At 46.4% G+C, this 20,936-nt stretch overlaps 1 pseudogene; it reads right to left on the reverse strand.

The window, feature by feature from the left end:
• LOC105979140 overlaps positions 1-20,936 on the reverse strand; it is a 65,475-nt pseudogene that overhangs the window by 2,594 nt on the left and 41,945 nt on the right.

Below are 20,936 nucleotides of genomic sequence, written 5' to 3' on the forward strand. Positions count from 1 at the left end.
CGCGCGCGCACCCCCCCTCCCCCCTCCTTGGGCTACTAATTGACTCCTAAAGAAGAATCTGATGGTGAATTTTGAGTCTGAGAACCAGGCACGAGAGGATATTGGCAGTCTACATCTCTGTAGTGGTCCCATCTGCCAGACCTGTGGCCAAGACACTCATCCCGCATCAGAGAGGTAAGATGCCCTTTGAAGACCTGACAACTGAGGGAAAGGATGTTACAAGTCCCACCTGGCTCCCCCCTCCCACACACACACAGACCTTGGCTAAAGGTGAGAACAAAACCAAAACCAACTCATAGACGAGCTGAGGACAGACAGGTTTTCAATGGCGCTCTTAGTGAATGGCATCCCTTCTTGAAGGTTCTGCCTGACTTCTGTCCCACCCCAGACTGGAGGGAGGATTTCCTCTTCGGAGCATCTACTCCACCCCAGTATCTTTCCTCCGAAGCCTCTAAGGTATGTTGTCATCCTCCCACCTTGCTTTGCTTCTATTCTATTCTGGGAGAGCAGGTGACCAAGAGGATCTGGAGCAGGCTTCCTGAGCTCAAACCGAGCCATTTCCCCGTACCAGCTGTGCGATCTTGGGCACTGACTCAATCTCAGTCTCTGTTTCTGTGACAGGGAGACGATACATGCAATCCTTATCACCACAGGGATCTTCAAATGTTTAAAGGGTGCCTTCTCTTCTCTTCTCTGCTCCGTGGGCCCTGTTCAGTCCACACGTCTTCCTATGATCTGACTTCCAAAGAATCAGTGATATTTTCAGCCAGGGCAGCAGCATCACATCTTTCTTTTGGGTGAACCACATTTGCATGGCTATATCTTGGGATGTTTACTATGAAGTGACTCATCACTTTAATTGTGCTTCTTCGACATCCATACAGAAAAGATGAGGGAGCATCGTAAAAGTATGGAAATACTGCTGATGGGCTTGTAAATATGTACAACCCCTGTGGAAAGTGATGTGGTAGCACCTCAAACAATGGGGGACAGATTGTATACGACTCAGAATCCTACTGCTGGGTATATATCCTAAAGAAATAAGAGTCACCCCAATCCAACAGACACTGTCAATAGAGTGATACGGACACCTCACTGGAAATTCAAGTACAGATAGGGGGAGGGGGCATGTATGTCACAGAGAAGGCAATTACATCTTTGTGGGCAGAAAAATGTGAAGGAGCAACCTCCCAATAGGAGTGGGGGCGGTGGTGTCAATTAACAATACTTATGTTTAACCCAAAGGGAAAATATGCCTGGTACTAGGTTCCTAATTGGAAGCTTTCGACCTACCCTTGGTGACTGTGCTCATCCAGGTAGACTAGAGAAACAAAATTCATAGACACTCATATGTATATAAGAAAGCTTTATATTAGAGAGTAATTGTACATTAAGAAAGCATCCCAACCCAGTCCAGATCAAGTTCATAAGTCCGATTTTACCTTATATGTTAATACTCTCCATAAATTCCTCATTAGACTCACACAGTCATGCAATGACACCTAATGAGGAAGCTCACGGGCCGGTGGGTAGAAAGTCTTGTGGATCCACTGGTGATGAAAGCTTCTCAGTGTTGGAGTTGGTCTTCATGTGGCTCCTCCAGCTGCAGGCCTCTGGCTGTGTCAACATAGCTCCATGTGGCTTGTCAACAGGAATCTCATGCAGGGAGTGAGCGTATCTGGCCTCCAGTGAGCTATTTTTCTCTGTTGTGCCTCCAAATGAGGTCATCAAGCTGTGACCAGATTGACAGGCTAGACTCCACCCCTTCACTCTTAATAGTCTCCAGTTGACACCCAATTATGAAACTACCACAGTGACCAAGTCCATGCTGCGCTGTAGAATACCTGTTTAGACTTTGTTCTTTTGAGGTGCACACCGTCCTTCATAGGCTATACCAGAAGGACTCAAAGTGGAAAACCCCACTAAGTGAAGTGAACTTTACCTCAAACTCACCTGTACTCATTGGACTTAAGGCTAGTGTGAGAAGAAGCTGATGACTACTAGCCCTGGGGCAAGATCTGGCAGATATTGGACTTTGATTCCAATCTCTTGACTTGAGAGTGCTCAATGAATGGGGCTTGGAACTATCACATACTTCCTATTTCAATGCCCTCCTTGCTTCATTATGACAGGTGTTCATCTGGTAGGCTGGGCTCTGCAGCTGTGAAGGAATGTTATTGGAAGATTTGCCCTATTACCAACCCCTGTTGTTTGTGTAAATAGTGTTCAGACACTTAAGAACTTACTCTGCGCAAGCAACACTTTATGCACTCTGATTCATAGCTGGCCTAGCCTCATATGATTTCTTTTTCTCAACAGTGCTTCCAATTCTATATTATTGGTTCAACTAATGACACTATCATTGTGTAGTGGTTACATATTGGGCTGCTAACTTCAAGGTCAGCAGTTCAAAACCACCATCCAGCTCTGCAGGGGAAGGATGAGGCTTTCTACTCTTGTAATTTGCAGGCTCAGAGACTCATAGGGAACAGTGCTATTGTGCCCTAGCAGGTCTCTATAAGTCAGCATTGACTTGATGGCAGCGGAAATGTTGCCCCGAGGGTAGGATTGATAATGTTCTAGAACATAAAATGACAATGATGTCTCTGAGGGGAACCAGAGACATATATAAGCCACAGATGCGTGACTCGAATTTGGGCTTGCACTTAATTCTAGCCCCAATCTAAGAACAATGAGTTCTTATGACATGGCTCTGCTTGATGCTCAACCTCATAAAGAGATCATTGAAGATATGGGTGCTAAAGAAAAGTGTAGTGAAGAAACTAGATGGTGCTTGGCTATGAGAAAGAATAATGTCTGGGATCTTAAAGGCTTATTTTCAAAGAAACAGTCATCTAAGTGAAGGGTCAACTAAGTTCACATGGAAGAAGCACACCAGTTTGTGTGATCCAAGGATCGTGAATATTATAATCCAAATCTAAAGGAGGGAGAGGCATTAGAACGTAAATTGTGAACACCTGGTTTGCAGAAGGCTATGGATGACAATGGGAGCCCTAAACCAATTTCAGGGTCCACACCTGGATTTAGCCTCAGTTGAATCCCCTCTGACCGTAGTTGAGGGATGGGAATACACTTGTTATCAGACAGGGAGCATTGTAAAAATGATTCCGGCAGACAAAGCTAGGTCAAAATGTCATATCTTCTCATTTGATCTCTCATTTTAAAGTGGTTTCAAGTTTTTCAAAAGTGAAGGGGAAATTCATGTGGATTAAGCCCCCAGTGAATTTACATGTATGTACTGAAAGAGCTGAATATGGCTCTCCGGCCACAGTTTGCCAACCCCTGGGCTGGATGGTTGATGGGTGTTTACTTGGGTGAATTGAGAAGACTGGTTCATAGGGTGTTGGGATTGTCTGGAAGCAGGTTTGGGGTGTACAACTGGAGGGTTTGATTCATGGTTTGACTACTGAATGCAAACTTGAGGATCTGAAATATTCCCACCCCCCTGCCCCCCTGCCATTAAGTTATAATACAAAATTATTATTTTTTTTTTGAGGGGAGAGTGAGATTTATTACAAACACTCTCCTACTGTGATATGACTTCATGGTATGAAGCTTCCCAATTGGTGGTGTTCTTGATGCTTTGTTCTGATGGGTGCAAACACTGTTTTCTATTTACAAGTTCAAAACAATGAAGGTTTCTATTCTTTTTTTAATCATTTTATTGGGGGCTCACACAATTCTTATCACAATCCATACATCCATCCATTGTGTCAAGCACATTTGTACATTTTTTACCTTCATCATTCTCAAAACATTTGCTTTCTACTTGAGCCCTTAATATCAGCTCCTCATTTCCTCCCTCCATTCCCCCTCCCCCCTCCCTCATGAACCCTTGATAATTTATAAATTATTATTTTGTCCTATCTTATACTGTTTGACATCTCCCTTCACCCACTTTTCTGTTGTCTATCCCCCTGAGAGGAGGTTATATGTAGAGCCTTATAATTGGGTTCCCTTTCCACTCCACCCTCCCGGTATCGCCACTCTCATCACTGGTCCTGAAGGAATCATCTGTCCTGGGTTCCCTGTGTTTCCAGTTCCTATCTGTACCAGTGTACATGCTCTGGTCTAGCCAGATTTGTAAGGAAGAATTGGGATCATGATAGTGGGGGGGGGAGCGGGGAGAAACATTTAGGAGCTAGAGGAAAGTTGTATGTTTCATCATTGGTACACTGCACCCTGACTGGCTCATCTTCTCCCCTCCACCCTTCTGTAAGGGGATGTCCAGTTGCCTACAGATGGGTCTTGGGTCCCCAATCTGCACTTCCCTTCATTCACAATGATTTGACTTTTTGCTTTTTCATGGCTGATACCTGATCCCTTTGACACCTCATGATCACACAGGCTGGTATGCTTCTTCCATGTGGGCTTTGTTGCTTCCGAGCTAGATGGCCGCTTGTTTACCTTCAAGCCTTTAACACCCCAGACGCTATATCTTTTGATAGCTGTTTACACCACATTTGCTTATACACCCATTTGTCTTCAGCTTTTGTATTGGGAAGGTGAGCACACAATGATATGATTTTTTGTTCTTTGATGCCTGATCCCTGATCCCTTTGGCACCTCATGATCACACAGGCTGGTGTGCTTCTTCCATGTGGGCTTTGTTGCTTCTGAGCTAGATGGCCATTTGTTTCCCAAAATTCTCCGAGGTTCCTGTAGCAATCACCACACTGCCTTCTGTCATAGCATTTTGCAGTTACTGGATTGAGTCTGAGGCTGCCTCCCAACAGGTGGGCTAGTAGACCATGAAGTTGATTCCTTCCCATAAGCATCACTCTGCCAGTATTTGCCCTATACTCTCGCAGGCCCCCACATTTGTAGTCCCATGCAGGTGCTTTTTAATAGCTCTTTCACGAGGGGATACCGAGTCCACAAGCTGCCATTTCGATGCGCAACAAATGCTTCCACGTCATGCTGAGTCCTTATAACTCGCCTTTTGCACCAGAACTCCCGAGAGGACCACGCTGTTCCCCAACCTCCTTCTTTCCTGGCTACTGCCAAGAGCTCCAGGTTCCGGGGATTCCGGTTTCTGAACTCGGGGGCAACAGCTTCGTTATCCACAGGGGCCATTTCAGGATTCCTCGCTGGCTGGGAACTGATGTAAGGGCCGCACACCCAAGCTCGGCGGTTCTGCAAACTGTCCACAAGTCCCAGATCACTACAGAAGTGCCATCGCTCAAGGTTTGGAAACATATCTTCCGTAGCAACTTTCCGGGGTCTCAGCGGCCCACTGCCACAGACATAGGGATCCCTTTTTAAAATAAAGATGATGGGATGTGCCATGAACTGTTTGAATCCCCCTTGTATGTATATCTCTATATATTCACAAGTTGAGACGGCAATGATTTCTGTGTGCTTCTGCATTTGTGTGCATGTGTGTGTTTGAATGCCTATTATGAAATTCATTCCTTGATTGTTTCCAAAGGTTTTTGAAGTGACTTGCTGATTCAAGCTGAAAAGAAGATGAGTCGGTTAATAATAAAGCAGAAGAAAGATTGCTGGAAGGACACAGAAGTTGGTACTCAGGTGTCTGGGTTGAACAGGTTGAAACCATACAGTCAATTTGGGTGATTCTGGAAAGTTAAGATTTTTAAGCAAACCCTCTCTGTTACCTTGGCGAATGGTGTTTGTTTTTTAAATTTATTTCCATTTCCTATTTCTTTTTGCTTGCAGGAAGGCAGAGAGACGGCAGCTGGATCCAGGGTGCCGAGGAATTGAGACAGGTTTAGCGTTCAGGGGCTGATCGCTTGTTTGTGTTTTAACTCACCTACCGTTCCGTCATTGTTTTCTTATTTAAGGGGAACAGAAACAGAAGTAAATCTTTGCATTTGTCAGCCACCTTCCACACTGATCTTTGGGCCCCCTTGTGTGTGACATGAGTGTCATCCATCCTCCGAATGGAAACTCCAGAGAGGTCAGGAGTGGCTTGCTCATTGCATGAACATGCCATTGCTTGCTTATTCATTCCCTTACTGATGGGTGGTTCAGCGGTTTCCATGGGGGGGCGGGGGGGGCTTTTCCCAGTAGAGCGGCTAAGGCATCTGTATGCAGACATTCTTAGGTGGACTTATGTCCTCATTTCTTTTGAGTCAATACCTAGGAGTAGAATTGCTGGGTTATAGAACAGGTGCACGTCTAAGTTCATGAGAAAGTGCCAAGCAGTGTCTAAAGCAGCGGTTCTCAACCTGTGGGTCGCCACCCCTTGAACAACCCTTTCACAGGGGTCATCCAATTCATCACAGTAGCAAAATGACAATGATGAAGTAGCAACGGAAAACATTTTATGGTTGGGGGGGGGTCACCACAACATGGGGAACTGTATTAAAGGGCACAGCATGAGGAAGCTAGAGAACCACTGGTCTAAGGTGATCTTGCCAGTTTGCTTGCCCACAGCAGTGTGCAAGAATTCCAGACTCTGCACGTTCTCCCAGCTCTTGCAATTCTGGCTTCGTTTATAGCTATTTCTGTGCGTGTGGAGTGGTAGCACATCGTGGTTTTAATTAGCACTTCTCCAACGACTAATGATGCTGAGCACCTTCTCCTATGTGATTTGGCCATTTAAATATCTTCCCTGGCAACAAAGAAATGAACTGTCAATAGTCACGGCCACACTGATGCTTTTCAAACACATTACCTTGAATTAAAGAAGCCAGACACAAAAGAGAACATGCTCCCATTTTTAGGAAAGAAAAGGACAGAAGAGATATTTAGCTTCTGCTCTGTTATACAATGACTCAAAGCCATTGTCCAGTTTTTCATTATGAACCTTGCACATATCTGGCAGGGCTGTTGATTAGGCATTGGGCTACCATTCACAAAGTCAGCAGTTCAAAACCACCAGGTGTTCTGAGGGAGAAAGATGAGGCTTTCTACTCCTATGAACAGTGACAATTTCAGAAACTCACAGGGGCAGTTCTCCCCTGTCTTATAGGGCCACCATGAGTCGGCATCGACTTCATGGCCGAGTGTTGGTTTTGGCAGGAGCATAAACAGGGGCTGGAATTCAAATTGTGGTTGGATTCCACAGACACACAAATCCTGGCTTGTTAGTCCAAATTTCCTCATCAGTCTGTCAAGGGGTGTTTGCTAATTTTGTGGGATAGAAAGTGTGTTCCTCTGGGTTGACTAGCGAAACAAATCCAGAGACACGCATATATGTATAAGAGAAAACTTTATATCAAAGAGCAATTATACATTAAGAAAACAACTCAGCCTAGTCCAGATCAAGTCCATAAATTCTAGATTACTCCATATTTTGGTACTAGTCTATAAATTCCGCTTTAGACTCACATAGCTATGCAATGATGCTGAACGCAGGAAGATCACAGGCCAGTGGGTGGAAAGTCTTGTGGATCCAGTGGTGGTGGAAGCATCTCAGAGCTGGAGTGGGTCTCCACGTGGCTCCTCTAGCTCCAGGGCTCTAGCTGCATCAATGTAGCTCCACATGCCTTGTCAACAGGAATGTCTCACAGGGAGTCTGTGTGTATTATGACCTCCAGTGAGCTATTTATCTCTGTCATGCCTCCAAATGAGGTCATCAAACTGGGACCTGATTGGTAGGATAAACTCCACACCCCTTCACTCTTTTTTAAAAATCATTTTATTGGGGGCTTGTACAACTCTTACCACCATCCATCCATCCATCCATCCATCCATCCATCCATCCATCCATCCATGCATCCGTTGCGTCAAGCACATTTGTACATTTGTTGACATCATAATTCTCAAAACATTTGCTTTCTACTTGAGCCCTTGCTATCAGCTCCTCATTTTTCCACTTCCCTCCCCCACTCTCCCTCCCCCTTGATAATTTATAAATTATTATTATTTTTTCATGTCTTACACTGTCTGATGTTTCCCTTCACCCACTTTTCTATTGTCTTCCCCCCAGGAAGGGGGTTATATGTAGATTACTGTGATCTTTCTCCCCCACCTTCCCCTTGCCCTCCTGATGTCGCTACTCTCATTATTGGTCCCGAGGGGTTTATCTGTCCTGGATTCCCTGTGTTTCCAGCTCTTATCTGTACCATTGTACATTGTCTGGCCTAGCTGGATTTGTAAGGTAGAATTGGGATCATGATAGTGGGGGTGGGGTGGGTAAGGAAGCATTTAGGAACTAGAGGAAAATTGTATGTTTCATTGTTGGTACACTGCACCCTGACTCATCTCCTCCCCTCTACCCTTCTGTAAGGGGATGTCCTGTTGCTTACAGATGGGCTTTGGGTCTCCACTCTCCACTCCCCCTCATTCACAATGATATGATTTTTTGTTCTTTGATGCTTGCTACCTGATCCTATCGACACCTGATGATCACACAGGCTGGTGTGCTTCTTCCATGTGCACCCCTTCAAGCTTAATAGTCTTAAGTTAACACCAGCTTATGTAACTCCCACAGAAAGGTGTCAAGGTAACATTGGAAGTGGTATGATGAACCAAGTTCCTTTCTCGGACCTTTTACCTTGGCTCGTTGGGAAAAAAAAACTTGGAAAATCCCCCCCTAAGCCCTCATTCTTTGGAGAGGCCAATGCAAGTGGGGATGGGGGCTCCCAGGATTTTCCTGTGCCAGGGGGTTTAGTTACTTTTTCCCTGGCTAGGCTAATTGGCATCCATGGATAACTTCATGGTTTAACTCAGGACCACGATCTATTCTGTGATTGATCAATTTTGTTTCCCTTAACTGGATCAATCAGTTTATTTGTCGAAAAGGTGGTGTGTACAACCAACCTTTGAGCGACTTTCACCCACTGAGGGGATTGGAGGGTTCCCAGCCTTTTGGTAGAGAGGATCATTTCTTGAAATTGACAGAGAGTTTGTTTATATAAGTGGCCAACCCCACAGTGGCTTTTAGAGGTGAGGAAGACACCTTCAGATCAAGAAGTGACATGAGGAGAGGGGTTTGAACCCTGAGTTTCTAGGAGAGAACCTCCCGGGAGCATTGTCATACAGGTTAAGGGCTGTAATACTGATGATGGTGACATGTCTAGATGGAAACTCTTGTAGCAGCATTGGTGGGGGTGGGGATAGCACAAAGATAGCGTCAATTTTCTGGCTGAAGAGCTGTCCTTGTCTGTCACATACAAGTTGGAGAAAGTTCTACAAGTCAGTGTGTTCTCTCTTGGGCACCATCACCCACTTCCTGTCTTCGCTTAAGAAGGAGTCTTGCCTTCTAAGGCTCCTCTGTGCTACAGACTGCTCTAGTCTTTAGCCACCAGAGGACTACATGGAGGTACTGGGGTCATAACTAGTTACTTCCTTCAGTTTGGATTCAACTAGGGGACCCTGTTGAAGTTTGGAAAGGAAAAAAGGGCACGAGGCATCATAATAATCAAAGTGATAATTCCCTGCAGTTGTGAAACACGTGAATTTGTGCCAAACCCTTTGTCCCATGACTCTTCCTATGGCCAGGACAAGGTGACGCACAATATAATTCACTGCTGTCGAGTCAATACTGACTCTTAGCTGTTCTGTAGGATGGGGTAGAACTGCCCCTGTGGATTTCCAAGACTGCGACTGTTTATGGGAGTGGCAAGCCCCGCCTTTCTCCCCAGGACCAGTTAGATATTACTAATGTACATCGGACTTCAGTAGACTGACCCACTACTACCCCAAACCCACAGACTTCTGATCAGGTTTGGGCACTAAATTTTCATTGTGTTGGAATGGTAAGGAATATTTACCTATCACTTTAGAATTAGCCAGGCAGTCTTAGCGTTCTCTTAGGGTAGAAAAGCCCGTAGGTTAGCATCCCCCAAGCCCTTAGGTTAGCATCCATACACACCAGTATTTCCAACCATCTGGCTGGGAGCTGGGAATCCAGGGAGGTGGTGGCCCGCTGGCAGCCCTCTCCCATGTGACACTGGTGGGGAGCAGAGCAGGGAGAGAAGGATAAGAGACTCAGAGTGACAAAGTGACCTAACAAATGCTCTGACTGGGTCAGTGACAGAGCCAAGAATAGCATTTTAGATGATCAAACGACACAAACATTTCCCATAGCAACTGGCCTTACATTGCAGTGTGGGACTTTTATTTCAAAATAAAGATGCTGGTCTTTTAGAAAGTGATCCTTCTATTCTTTCTCACTTAGCAATGGGCAGTGCAGAAATGAGACCACGCCATATGACTCAAAGAGAATCAGGATTGAAGAGAAGCGGTCCTAATTCCTGGCTGGGGTATAAGCTGTCAATTCCAGGTTGACCTGGGCAGATGCTCACACGGAAGGACCCTGGCTGCAGCTGGAAAGTGAGAGTCTCTGGACACTTGGACTGTGAGGACTTTTGGAGACCCGGGTGGGCTGGAGGTGACTGAGACCGAATAAAACCAGATAGTCTTTGAATTTAAAAATCAGTTTAATTCAGAACAGGAGGAGGGGAATAGTGCCACTCTGAACATCAGCCTTCTCTGCCGTGAGACCAGTAGAACTAACTGCATGATGCTTGGCTACCATGACTGAGCATTTTGATCTAGGATTTGTAGTAGAATCCTGATCAGAAGGGGGAAACAAATCATAACAGAATTAGAAATTCTGAATGGAATCCAGACCTTCTGATATGATTGAGGTGGGTTGGGCACCCCAAAACTATTATCCTGATAATAATCTTTAAACATTAAGCCTCAAACAAAAACTTCCTCTGGCACTCTGCTTTCAATCAAACAGCAACATAGCCTACTTCGTAAGGGTTGTCTTCCTTGAGCATTTTCCCCTCTCAAAGATTTATCTGTGTGGTATCAAATTGGGAACATCTTCTCAAAAGGTCAGATGAAAAGGCTAGGGTCCCTGAGCTTGTGTGAGTGGCAGTGGTGGAAAAGGAGAGTGAGAACAGTTGTACAACCTGAAAAATGTAAATCATGTCACTGCATTGGACATGGAGAATTTGTTGACACTGCGTAGGCTTTATATGTATATTTTGATAAAAAAAGAAAATTACACTAAAAAAACCCAAAAAAAACCATAGGTTGGCACTCACTATAGCAGGAAATGATCAACGAATGGACAATAACAGAGGCTTGGAACCTGAGCTGGTACAACACCTTGATTGAGCAGGTAGGTTGACAAGCATCCATATGGGATGGAAGCGTACATGGAGAAGACATTAGAAAGAACCTTAAGCATCTTGGTGAAGGTGCTATGTGGTTTGGTGATGAAGTTCTCAGCTGAGAACCCAAAAGTCGGTAGTTCAAAGAGCAATGAAGTCCCCAGGGAATACCAAATATAGACTTTGGGGTCAGGGCATGGCACCCCATCAGACTCGACTGGAAAATACTCCTAAAGGCCAACAAACAGTCCTTGAACTAACTACAGGCTTTTCTTTGTTGTTGTTTTTGTCATTGGCTTTTTTTTGTGTTTTCTTTTGTTGCTTTGATTTGCTCTGTCTTGTTTTTGAGCATGTTATTATCTCCGCAGGTCTGTCTAAATAAGGTAGGTGGATGAACAATCTGGAGGAGAACCAACAGTACTGACAGTTCCAGGAGGACATGGGAGAGGAGGAGGTGGGGGGAAAAGAAGTGATGTTAACAACCCCAGGGACAAGGGAATAACAAGTTATCCAAATCAGTGGTGAGGAGGGTGTAGGAAGCCTGGTAGGGTGTGATCAAGGGTAATGTAACCGAGAGGAATTACTGAAACCCAAACAAAGGCTAAGCATGATAGTGGGACAAGAGGAAAGTAAAAGGAAATAGAGGAAAGAACTGGAGGCAAAGGGCATTTATAGAGGTCTAAATACAGGCATGTCCATATGTAAATATGTTTATATATGATGATGGGGAAACAGATCTATGTGCATATATTTATAGGTTTAGTATTAAGGTAGGTAGCAGATGGACATTGGGCCTCCACTCAAGTGTTCCTTCAATGCAAGAATACTTTGTTCTATTAAACTGGCATTCTGTGATGCTCACCTTCCCAACACAATCACTAAAGACAAAGTGGGTGAATAAGCAAATGTGGTGAAGAAAGCTGATGGTGCCCGGCTATCAAAAGATATAGCATCTGGGGTCTTAAAGGCATGAAGGTAAACAATAGGCCATCTAACCCAGGAGCAACAAAGCCCACATGGAAGAAGTGCACCAGCCTGTGTGATCATGAGGTGTTGAAGGGATCAGGTATCAGACATCAAAGACCAAAAAATCATACTATTGTGTGCTCACCTCCCTGATATGATCGCTGAAGACAAATGTGTGCATAAGCAAAAGTGGTGAAGAAAGCTGATAGTGCCCAGCTATAAAAAAAAATATAGCGTCTGGGGTCTTAAAGACTTGAAGGTAAACAAGCGGCCATCTAGCTCAGAAGCAACAAAGCACACATGGAAGAAGCACACCAGCCTGTGTGATCACGAGGTGTCAAAGGGATCAGGAATCAGGCATCAAAGAACAAAATATCAAATCATTGTGAATGAGGGAGAGTGTAGAATGGGGACCCAAGACTCATCTGTAGGCAACTGGACATCCCCTTACAGAAGGGCTGGGGCAGGAGATGAGCCATTCAAGGTGCAGTATAGCCATGTGTGATAGCATACAACTTTCCTCTAGTTCCTAAATGCTTCCTCCCTCCCCCCACTATCATGATCCCAATTCTACCTTACAAACCTGGCTAGACCAAAGGATGTACATTGGTACAGATGGGAACTGGAAACACAGGGAATCCAGGACGGATGATCCCTTCAGGACCAGTGGTGAAAGTGGCGATACCTGGAGGGAGGGTGGAGGGAGGGCTGGGGTGGAAAGGAGGAACTGATTACAAGGCTCTACATATAACCTCCTCTCTGGGGAGTGGACAACAGAAGAGTGGGTGAAGGGAGATGTCGGACAGTGTATGATATGGCAAAATAATAATTATTTATAAATTAATTAGGGTTCATGAGGGAGGGGGCAGCAGGGAGGGAGGGGAAAATGAAGATATTATACCAAGGGCTCAAGTAGAAAGCAAATGTTTTGAGAATGATGAGGGCAACAAATATACAAATGTGCTTGACACAGTGGATGGATGCATGGATTGTGATAAGAGTTGTACGAGCCCCCAATAAAATGTTTTTGTTTTTTTTAATCGGTAGTTCGAGCCCATCAGAATGGAGATAGGCAGTCTGTTTTCTTAAAGCTTTCAGGGTTGGCAGTTCTATTCACTACGAGCAGAAATTTCTAGACAGCAGTGATTAAAAAAACATTGTCATGACAAAGTGAATCAAATTCAATAGTGTAGGTCAGCAGTTCTCAACCTGTGGGTCATGACCCCTTTGGGGGCGTCAAATGAACCTTTCACAGGGGTCGCCCGATTCATAACAGTAGCGAAATGACAGTGATGAAGTAGCAACACAAGTAGTTTTATAGTTGGGGTGTCACCACAACATGAGGAACTATTTTAAAGGGTCGCGGCATGAGGAAGGTTGAGAACCACTGGTCTAGGTTCTACATAGGGTCTTGCCACTTAAGCTTTATGATCCTGAACAAACCATTAACTCCTCCCAGCTATGAGATATAATATGATAATGTCTTTAGAAGAATCTAACTTCTCAGTTATCTCACCCAACAGGCAAGAAAAACGGGTAATTCTTCACTAACTCCCATGAATCAGAACTTGAGGACTGCTCTTGGCGATGCTAACTGCCCGATAGAAGGAAACTGTAGTGTGCGTGTGTGTGCGCACGCGCCCTGGTGCAGTGATAGAAGTGCTGGTAGCTGGCAGATAGACCATGGGGAACTGGTGCTCTAGGCAGCACCTCCAGGGCCAAGAATGGGGCCAGATCACTTCTGCACCCTCTGTCTCAGGCACACTGGGGGCCCTCCGTGGTTTCCACCAAACCTACTGCCCTTGCAATTGCCCTTGACTGGGCTCTGACTCCTGGTGACCTCGTGGGGAGTCACTGTAGTGCTCAATGGCTGACTTTTTAGAAGATCTCCCAGACCTTTCAGTCAAGGCACCTGCGGTTGAACTTGAGCCTTCTTTTCCAATGGATGGATTCTCAGAACTAGATGACCAGTTCTTTCCTCTCAAGTGCCTTGGGGTGGATTCGATCCTTCAGCCTTGCAGTTAGCAGCTGAGCATGTGAACTGTCTGCACTCTCTGAGGACTCTGTGGCTTGGATAGCCGAAAAGCCCACTCCCATCCAGTCAATTTGTAGTGACCTGATATAGGGTGTCAGAGACTGCAAATCTTCAGGGGAGCAGGTGCCCCCATCTTTCCTAGAGAGCCTGGTGCATTTGAACTGAAACCTTGTGGTTCCAAGCCCGGTGCCTAACCCACAGTGCCACCAGGCTCCTGGTTGAGTGGCTAAGTGAATCTAAATGTTGGGAAGGAAGACATAAGGAAACGCCTCAGGTAATGAAAGGTAGTTCGAGGAGAAAGGATTCTCTAGGCATTTGCTAAACACCGACTAGGAATAGGAGCTTTATATTAATCACCTCATTTCATCCTTATAGCCACCCTCTGATTAGTCCCACTGAAAGACACAGGAAACGGAGATAAAGAGAGGGTGAATACATGACTCTGGTCGCAGGTGCTGTGGATGCAGATGCTGTTCTCCCAATATGAAAGCCCACAGACATCTCCATGAGCCTAGTTGACTCTCTTTGTACATGGAGGTCTGTGAATCTTCCACCCTTGCTTATTTGTCTTATTAGACTAACCCTTTCTGCCCCGCCTCCAGTTTTGGAGACTCTCAGCTCAGGAGGCCTCTGGGGCAGTGCCACCAGCCTGGGCTGAGAGTGAGGCACCCGAAGACCTCGTCCTGCCCTGCCTCTCCCCTTCCTCTCGCCGGCTAACCCAGAGTTGCTGGTGCAATGCTCAGAGCCTCTCTTGCTTCGGAACGTCAGCGTTTCTGCTATCACACATTATCAGCGCTGGGTCTCCCTGGAACAAAGTGCTTATTGGAATCCTCCAGAAGCCCAGTTATCAAGCGTCCCACAGCAGAGAGGCCCTGGCTCTCTGGAAATGAGCCCCTTTCCATCAGCCTGAGATGGAATTAACCTCCCAAAGGACCTCGTGCAGCCTTTATGAACCAATCAAAATTGGTTCCACATTGAATTTTCCTGGGCTTTATTTTATTTTCTCTCCAAATCTCACGGCAGTTGCATTAGGCTCCAGTCCCCTCAAGTTGCTTAGGAACTGCTTTGCGTCAGCAGGCTCATCCAGGTCCCCATGTGCAGGCAGAGTGATAAGCACCACTATTTATTTTTAAACATACAGACGTATAATTAAGGGGACTGTTCTGATGTCTTCAAAGTCTGAATGCCAACAAACAGCCAGAGGCAAAGGCCTCAAGGTGGAACCGGCCTGGGGATTTCAATGGGAAATTGAATACGTATGATTAAGGCCAAGTTCACTCCACCTTCTGTAAACTTAGGGTCAGCACCAATCTAAAGTGTCTTCCTCCCTCCCTCCCTCCCTCCCTCCCTCCCTTCCTTTTTAAACCCAGATTCTGATCTGGCCCTACTCAATCCTTTAGAGCTAAGTATGTTTCTAAAGGGAGAGACACTTCTAACTGCACTCCCGACTGTTCTGAAAGGGAGAACGAGAGACAATGGAAGTCGCAGGGTGCCAGAGACATCTGATGAGTCCAGCCTCCATGCTCCCGTGTGACAGCACGTTGATTTGTTGGTAGTCCTTGTTGGTAGTCCCGTGGCTTGTGGGGTGAATCCTTCTACTTGACTGTTGGGGAGTGGACACATGACTTAAGCTTGGTGAGGGAGAATAGTCCTGGCTCCGGGTGGTGCCTGCTGAGTCCCTCCTGGGACCTGGTAAGATGCTGGAGAAAGTTTTGTTTTCCTCCTTCTAGGGTGGCAATATTGATAGTGTGGACAACTGGTTCAGGTGGTGGTCATCTTTGTTACCACACATGGGGAGGGTCTGCTGAGAATGAAGCCCAAGTAAAGGAAAAATGAATAGATGGAGACAATGTTACCTGTCCAGGAAAATGACCATGACAGTTAGGTTTTTTGGTGCCAACATGGCTCCTATAGGAACATGTGAGGGGAGTTTAGCCTGCCAATCAGGTCGCAGCTTGATTGGAGGGCAACTGATATAAATGGCTCTCCGAGGCTGGCCTCTTCCTTTCTCCCTGGTGACCAGACCAGTGTACTGCTGCCTGAGTAAACTGCTCTGCAATACCTGTGGGCTGAACCAACCTGTGAATCATGGTGGATCCTGTTGTTTTGCCATGCATCGCTATGCCTTGACATCTCATCTTCCTGCTGCTGCCTGCTCCACCTTGCCATGTCTGCTGCCTGCAGGGCCGACTCTGTTTATCCTGTCTGCAGACAGACTCCACACCTCCCGCAAGCCACTTTGCTCTCTGCTTCCTTGACCTTGGACCAGCCACCAGCGTGAGTTGGAAGGACTTTCAGTATATTAACTGTCCCACGAAAGTGAGTTGGACTGAACCCCCTGTACTAAGTGAGTTGGACTGAACCCCCTGTACTGCTGTGTGGACTAATTAGCTATTGTATTCCTTCTTGCCATATAATAATAATATATAAATTCATATATTCATAAGTGTCCTGGTTTTGTCTCTCTGGAGAATCCTGCCTAACATAATGAGTAAATGCATTTCCTTTCTTCTCATTTTGCTTGAGCCAGTTTGACTTTGGTAATTAGAATAGTCCTGGGAAGCACTTTTATCAGCCCCTCACTCTTTTTACCTGAGACAGTTAATGTGTATTATGCCAACCTGGCACACATGTGGGGTTAATTGAAGGGCAGAAAGAGAAATGGCTCGGTGAGCCTCGCCTTTCTAGTTCTTGGGTCTCTTGCTTCGTGATAGTCAGACCAGGGTGGAGCTGCCTTAGCCAGTTCCCTGCTTCAGCTGGCAAGGCTCACTTCCTGCAAGACATCCCTAAGGAGAAACCACATGGATCTTCCCTGATGCAGCCCTGGGTGCTGGAACAGCTGCATAGAGACCCCTGCCAGCGCAGAGATGCTTACACATTCACTGATTTGACTTTCCTCCTGCAGTCGGCATCATTGCATGTGTTTGTGAGATGGAGGAGGACTTTGTAGATTGGTATCAGATATATGGGCTAATGTTGGACTTGAGGGCTTGAGCAGCACTGGGCTGGGATGTTTTCTTGATGTGCACTTACCCTTTGTATGAAACTCTCTCTTATACATATGAGTTTCTGTGGATTTGTTTCTCTAAAGTCCCCAGACTGGCACATTACCAAAGCTCTGACTCCTGCCTAATAAATAGGGCCAGGAGGGATGCTGTTTGATGGTGGCTCTTCTGTGGATTTTGATGCCCGTTTATGCAAGCAGGGCTCTTCCATAAGGATGGTGGGCGAAGAGGTCATGGGCATGAACTTAACAACCCACAGAAGGCAAAAGAGTCTCCGAATTCTCTTGGAAGTCAACAGAAGTGCTATAGTATAGTTCATGGACATCGTGGATGAGGAGAAAATTAACTCCAGGAGCTTTGGCACAGAGAAAGAACGACAGGGTGTGTATGTGGGTAAAGTCAGTGACATGAGTTGGCCCAAGCCCTCATGGTAGAAATGATAGTCAAGTTTGTAGGAGTTCATGAAAGGTAGCTTTCATGTGGCAGTTACATAATCTCCTGTCAACTTGAGCAAAGGGGTGGCATGTAGCCTGTCAATCAGGTCATAGCCGATGATGCCTCTGTGTGGGCATGGCCTTCTCCTGAGGATTCTGGGAACTCTAGTCTTCTTCCCTTTAGGCAGGATGCACACTCTGTTTCACATTCTGTTGACAAGACACATGGAGCTATGCTGATGGCAGCCAGAGCCCTGGAGCTGGAGGAGCCACATTGAGAGCCCACCAGTGCTGAGATGCTTCCACAAGACTTTTCACCCACTGGCCTGTGATCTTCCTGCTTCCAGCATCATTGCATGTGCTGTGTGAATCTGTAGAAGAACCTATAGACTAGTATCCGACATATGGACTGATATCAGATGTATGGGTTAATGTTGAACTTATGGACTTGATCTAGACTGGGTCGGGATGTTTTCTTGATATACAATGACTCTTGGATAAAAAACGGTCTCTCACACATGAGTGTAAGAGTGCCTCTGGATTTGTTTCTCTAGTCAACCCAGACTAACACAGTAGCCAGATTTGTTGGTTGGAGGACAGAGCTGTTGGGTCTGGGAATTCTGGCGAAGGGAAGACGGAAGAAGCGTGTCAGCAGTGGTGAGTGGTTGAAACGTACACACATTTGCTTGACTGGAGACTTCGCGGACCCTTAAAGCCAGGCCTACATTTCCCCGGTAGGAGGGTTGGTCATCCCATTCAGCTCTTTGTGGCCTCCCGGTCACCCTTCATCCCTATCTTTTCTCGCTCCCTTTCTGCCCTCCCAAAGCTCTTGTGGGGCAAAGAACAAGTGGAAGGGTGTGTTGTGGGGCGTCGTGTGTCTGCTCCGCCGCCCGTGGAACCCAGCATAGGATGGACGGATGTTGAATCGTGTCAGGGTGGAAGTAGGCTAGACCAAACGAAGAACCAAGCAAGACAGGTCAAGGTGCCCTCCCCTTGGTCCCCTGCGTTAGTTGCTAAGGCAACACGCTGATTCACTCCCTGGAGGCATTTTAAACTAGGTCACATACTCCTTTTTATGGTAGGTTGGGAGTCCTGCCAGGAGTGATGAGGGGACCTGCAAAGGTCTCCGCATAAGAGGTCCAATTCTGTGAAGTCACAACTTTCATTTCTAGAAACCTGTACAAAAGGACAACTCCCTCAGCGGCGAGCCCGCCCGCATGGGAGATCTTCTTGCACAGCCTGGGACGAAGGTGTGACGGCTCACCTGGTGGAGGGTTCCCTGAGGTTACGCTTCCTTGACAGGACTTCTCGAGGGGTTGAACAACTCAGGAACTAGCACCCCGAGCTTCACCCGGAGACCTCTCTCCCTCCTTGATAGCAGGCACCAGCGTCCCCCTGCAGCCATCTTTCCCATGTTGGAGAAGGGCTCCCTCAAGCACCCCTGGTTTTCTGCTATTAGTGGCTTCTGACTCTGGATCCAGGTTTGACTCCTGGTGCTGCTGCCTTTTACAACCTCGCGAAACAAGGCCCCAATGGAGTCAGTTGTGCGGAGCACTGTGCCAGCAAGCCCAAACCTAACTTTCTATTTCTTGTAAATGTTTACCCTTTCTGGGAGTGGAGCCATGTCATTCAGTTAACTCTCTGGGAAGCAAAAAACGGAAGGAAGCAAACCAGGCTTGTCTGCTCAGTTCAACCTAGAGGAACATTGCTCCGTAATCCGAATAAGGAAAGAAAATGCCCACTGATCTGAAAACTGTCCAATATGGCTTCCTTGTCCACTGTTACAAAAGCTCTTTTATTTGGCTTGGGAGCTCTTGTCTGACTTTTTTTTTTTAATTAAAAGAAATGTAACAAATCATTTTATTGGGGACTCTCACAGCTCTTATAACAATCCATACATTAATTGTATCAAGCACGTTTGTACATAGGTTGCCATTATCATTTCTAAAACATGTTCTTTCTGCTTGAGGCCCTATATAAACTCCCCTTTTCCCCCCTCCATCCGCCACCCTCCCACCCTCAGGAACCCGTGATCATTTATTGTCTGACTTTTAGACCAGATGCCACGCACTCCCGCAACTCATAAATGGCAAGGGACCCAGCCTATGGGTTCTTTGACATGTTCCATATTGTGGGAGTTTTCATTTTGATGACATGATCAGGCTGCTGGAATGCTTGCAGTGAGTTTGAGGTCCCTGTTGAAAATGCTTTGGGGAGGAGGAGACAAAACAATGCAGAGAAATGGCCCAGCCCAAGAACTGGAGGAAATCATGCTAAATGAAGTAAGTCAAGGACAAAAGGACAAGTATACAAAACAAAAAAACGGGGCATAGGGGAAAAGCTACTATATACATACATCCCCCTGGTGAGGTCCAGCAACTATGGCAGGGGCCAAACCCAATCCAGGGATACATATGGCAGCCAACTAAATAAGAGGGGGAAAGAAAGAGAAAGAGAGAGAGAGAAAGACATGGGTGGCGGGGTGGGGTGCGGGGGTGGGGGGGGAGGAGCACTAACCCACCCAAGGGGAGGGAATTGTTTATATCGCCACAGGAGAGGGAGAGAGAGACAAGGTTTCAACCGGATGCGCCAAGATGTGAATACAACATATCGGCATGTGCCAGGGAACCAATAGCGAGGTCTGTGGGCCGGCCCCAATCCCAACTATGTGGACACCCCCCTCAGAAGCATGCACTTCAGACGACAGCACTGGGGCTACAGCCGGGGCAAGAGGGGCGCGTCAGATTAGAGCACACGGACAAAGCGAAAAGGGAGGGAGAGGGAGGAGAGGACAGCCTGGCCCACCAAGCCCCGAGGACCATGTTCCTGCTTGGAGCAGACAACACACGGGGAGGACCGTATGATCAACTTCACCACGGGGCACAGTGTCCCTCACTGAACCATGGTGTGCTGCGGGGACAGCACTGGAGAAACTGTGGGAATAGTGCACAGTCTGGCCCTATCACGCTGGGGTGAGGCACTGAGGGCATGCAGCAGAGCAGAGTGATGAAATCCCCAGGGAATACCAAAAATAGACTTTGGAGACAGAGTGTGGCACCCCATCAGACTTGACTGGAAAACACTTGTAAATAGTTCAAACAGACCTTGAACTATTTACAGGTGTTTCCATTTTTGTCAGTGGCTTTCTTTTTGTTATTTTTTGCTGCTGTTGTTATTGTTTTGTTGGTTTTGATTTCCTTTGTTGTTTGATTTGACTTTGCCTGGTTTTTGGCACTTATTAATGTATCTGCATGTCTATCTAGATAAGATAGGTGGGATACATACTTCAGAGGTGACAAGAATGGGACCAATGGTTCTGGGGGGATACGGGAGAAGGGGAGGTGGGAGAAATAAAGGGGGTGGGGGACCAACCCAGGGACAAGGGAACAAAAAGTGAACTAAAATCAATGGAAGGAAGGTCGGAGGATGCCTAGTG

Source organism: Echinops telfairi, unplaced genomic scaffold (genome assembly GCF_000313985.2).
Source record: "Echinops telfairi isolate 266 unplaced genomic scaffold, ASM31398v2 ScPeMD7_4225;HRSCAF=4972, whole genome shotgun sequence".
Taxonomy (NCBI): Eukaryota; Metazoa; Chordata; class Mammalia; order Afrosoricida; family Tenrecidae; genus Echinops; species Echinops telfairi.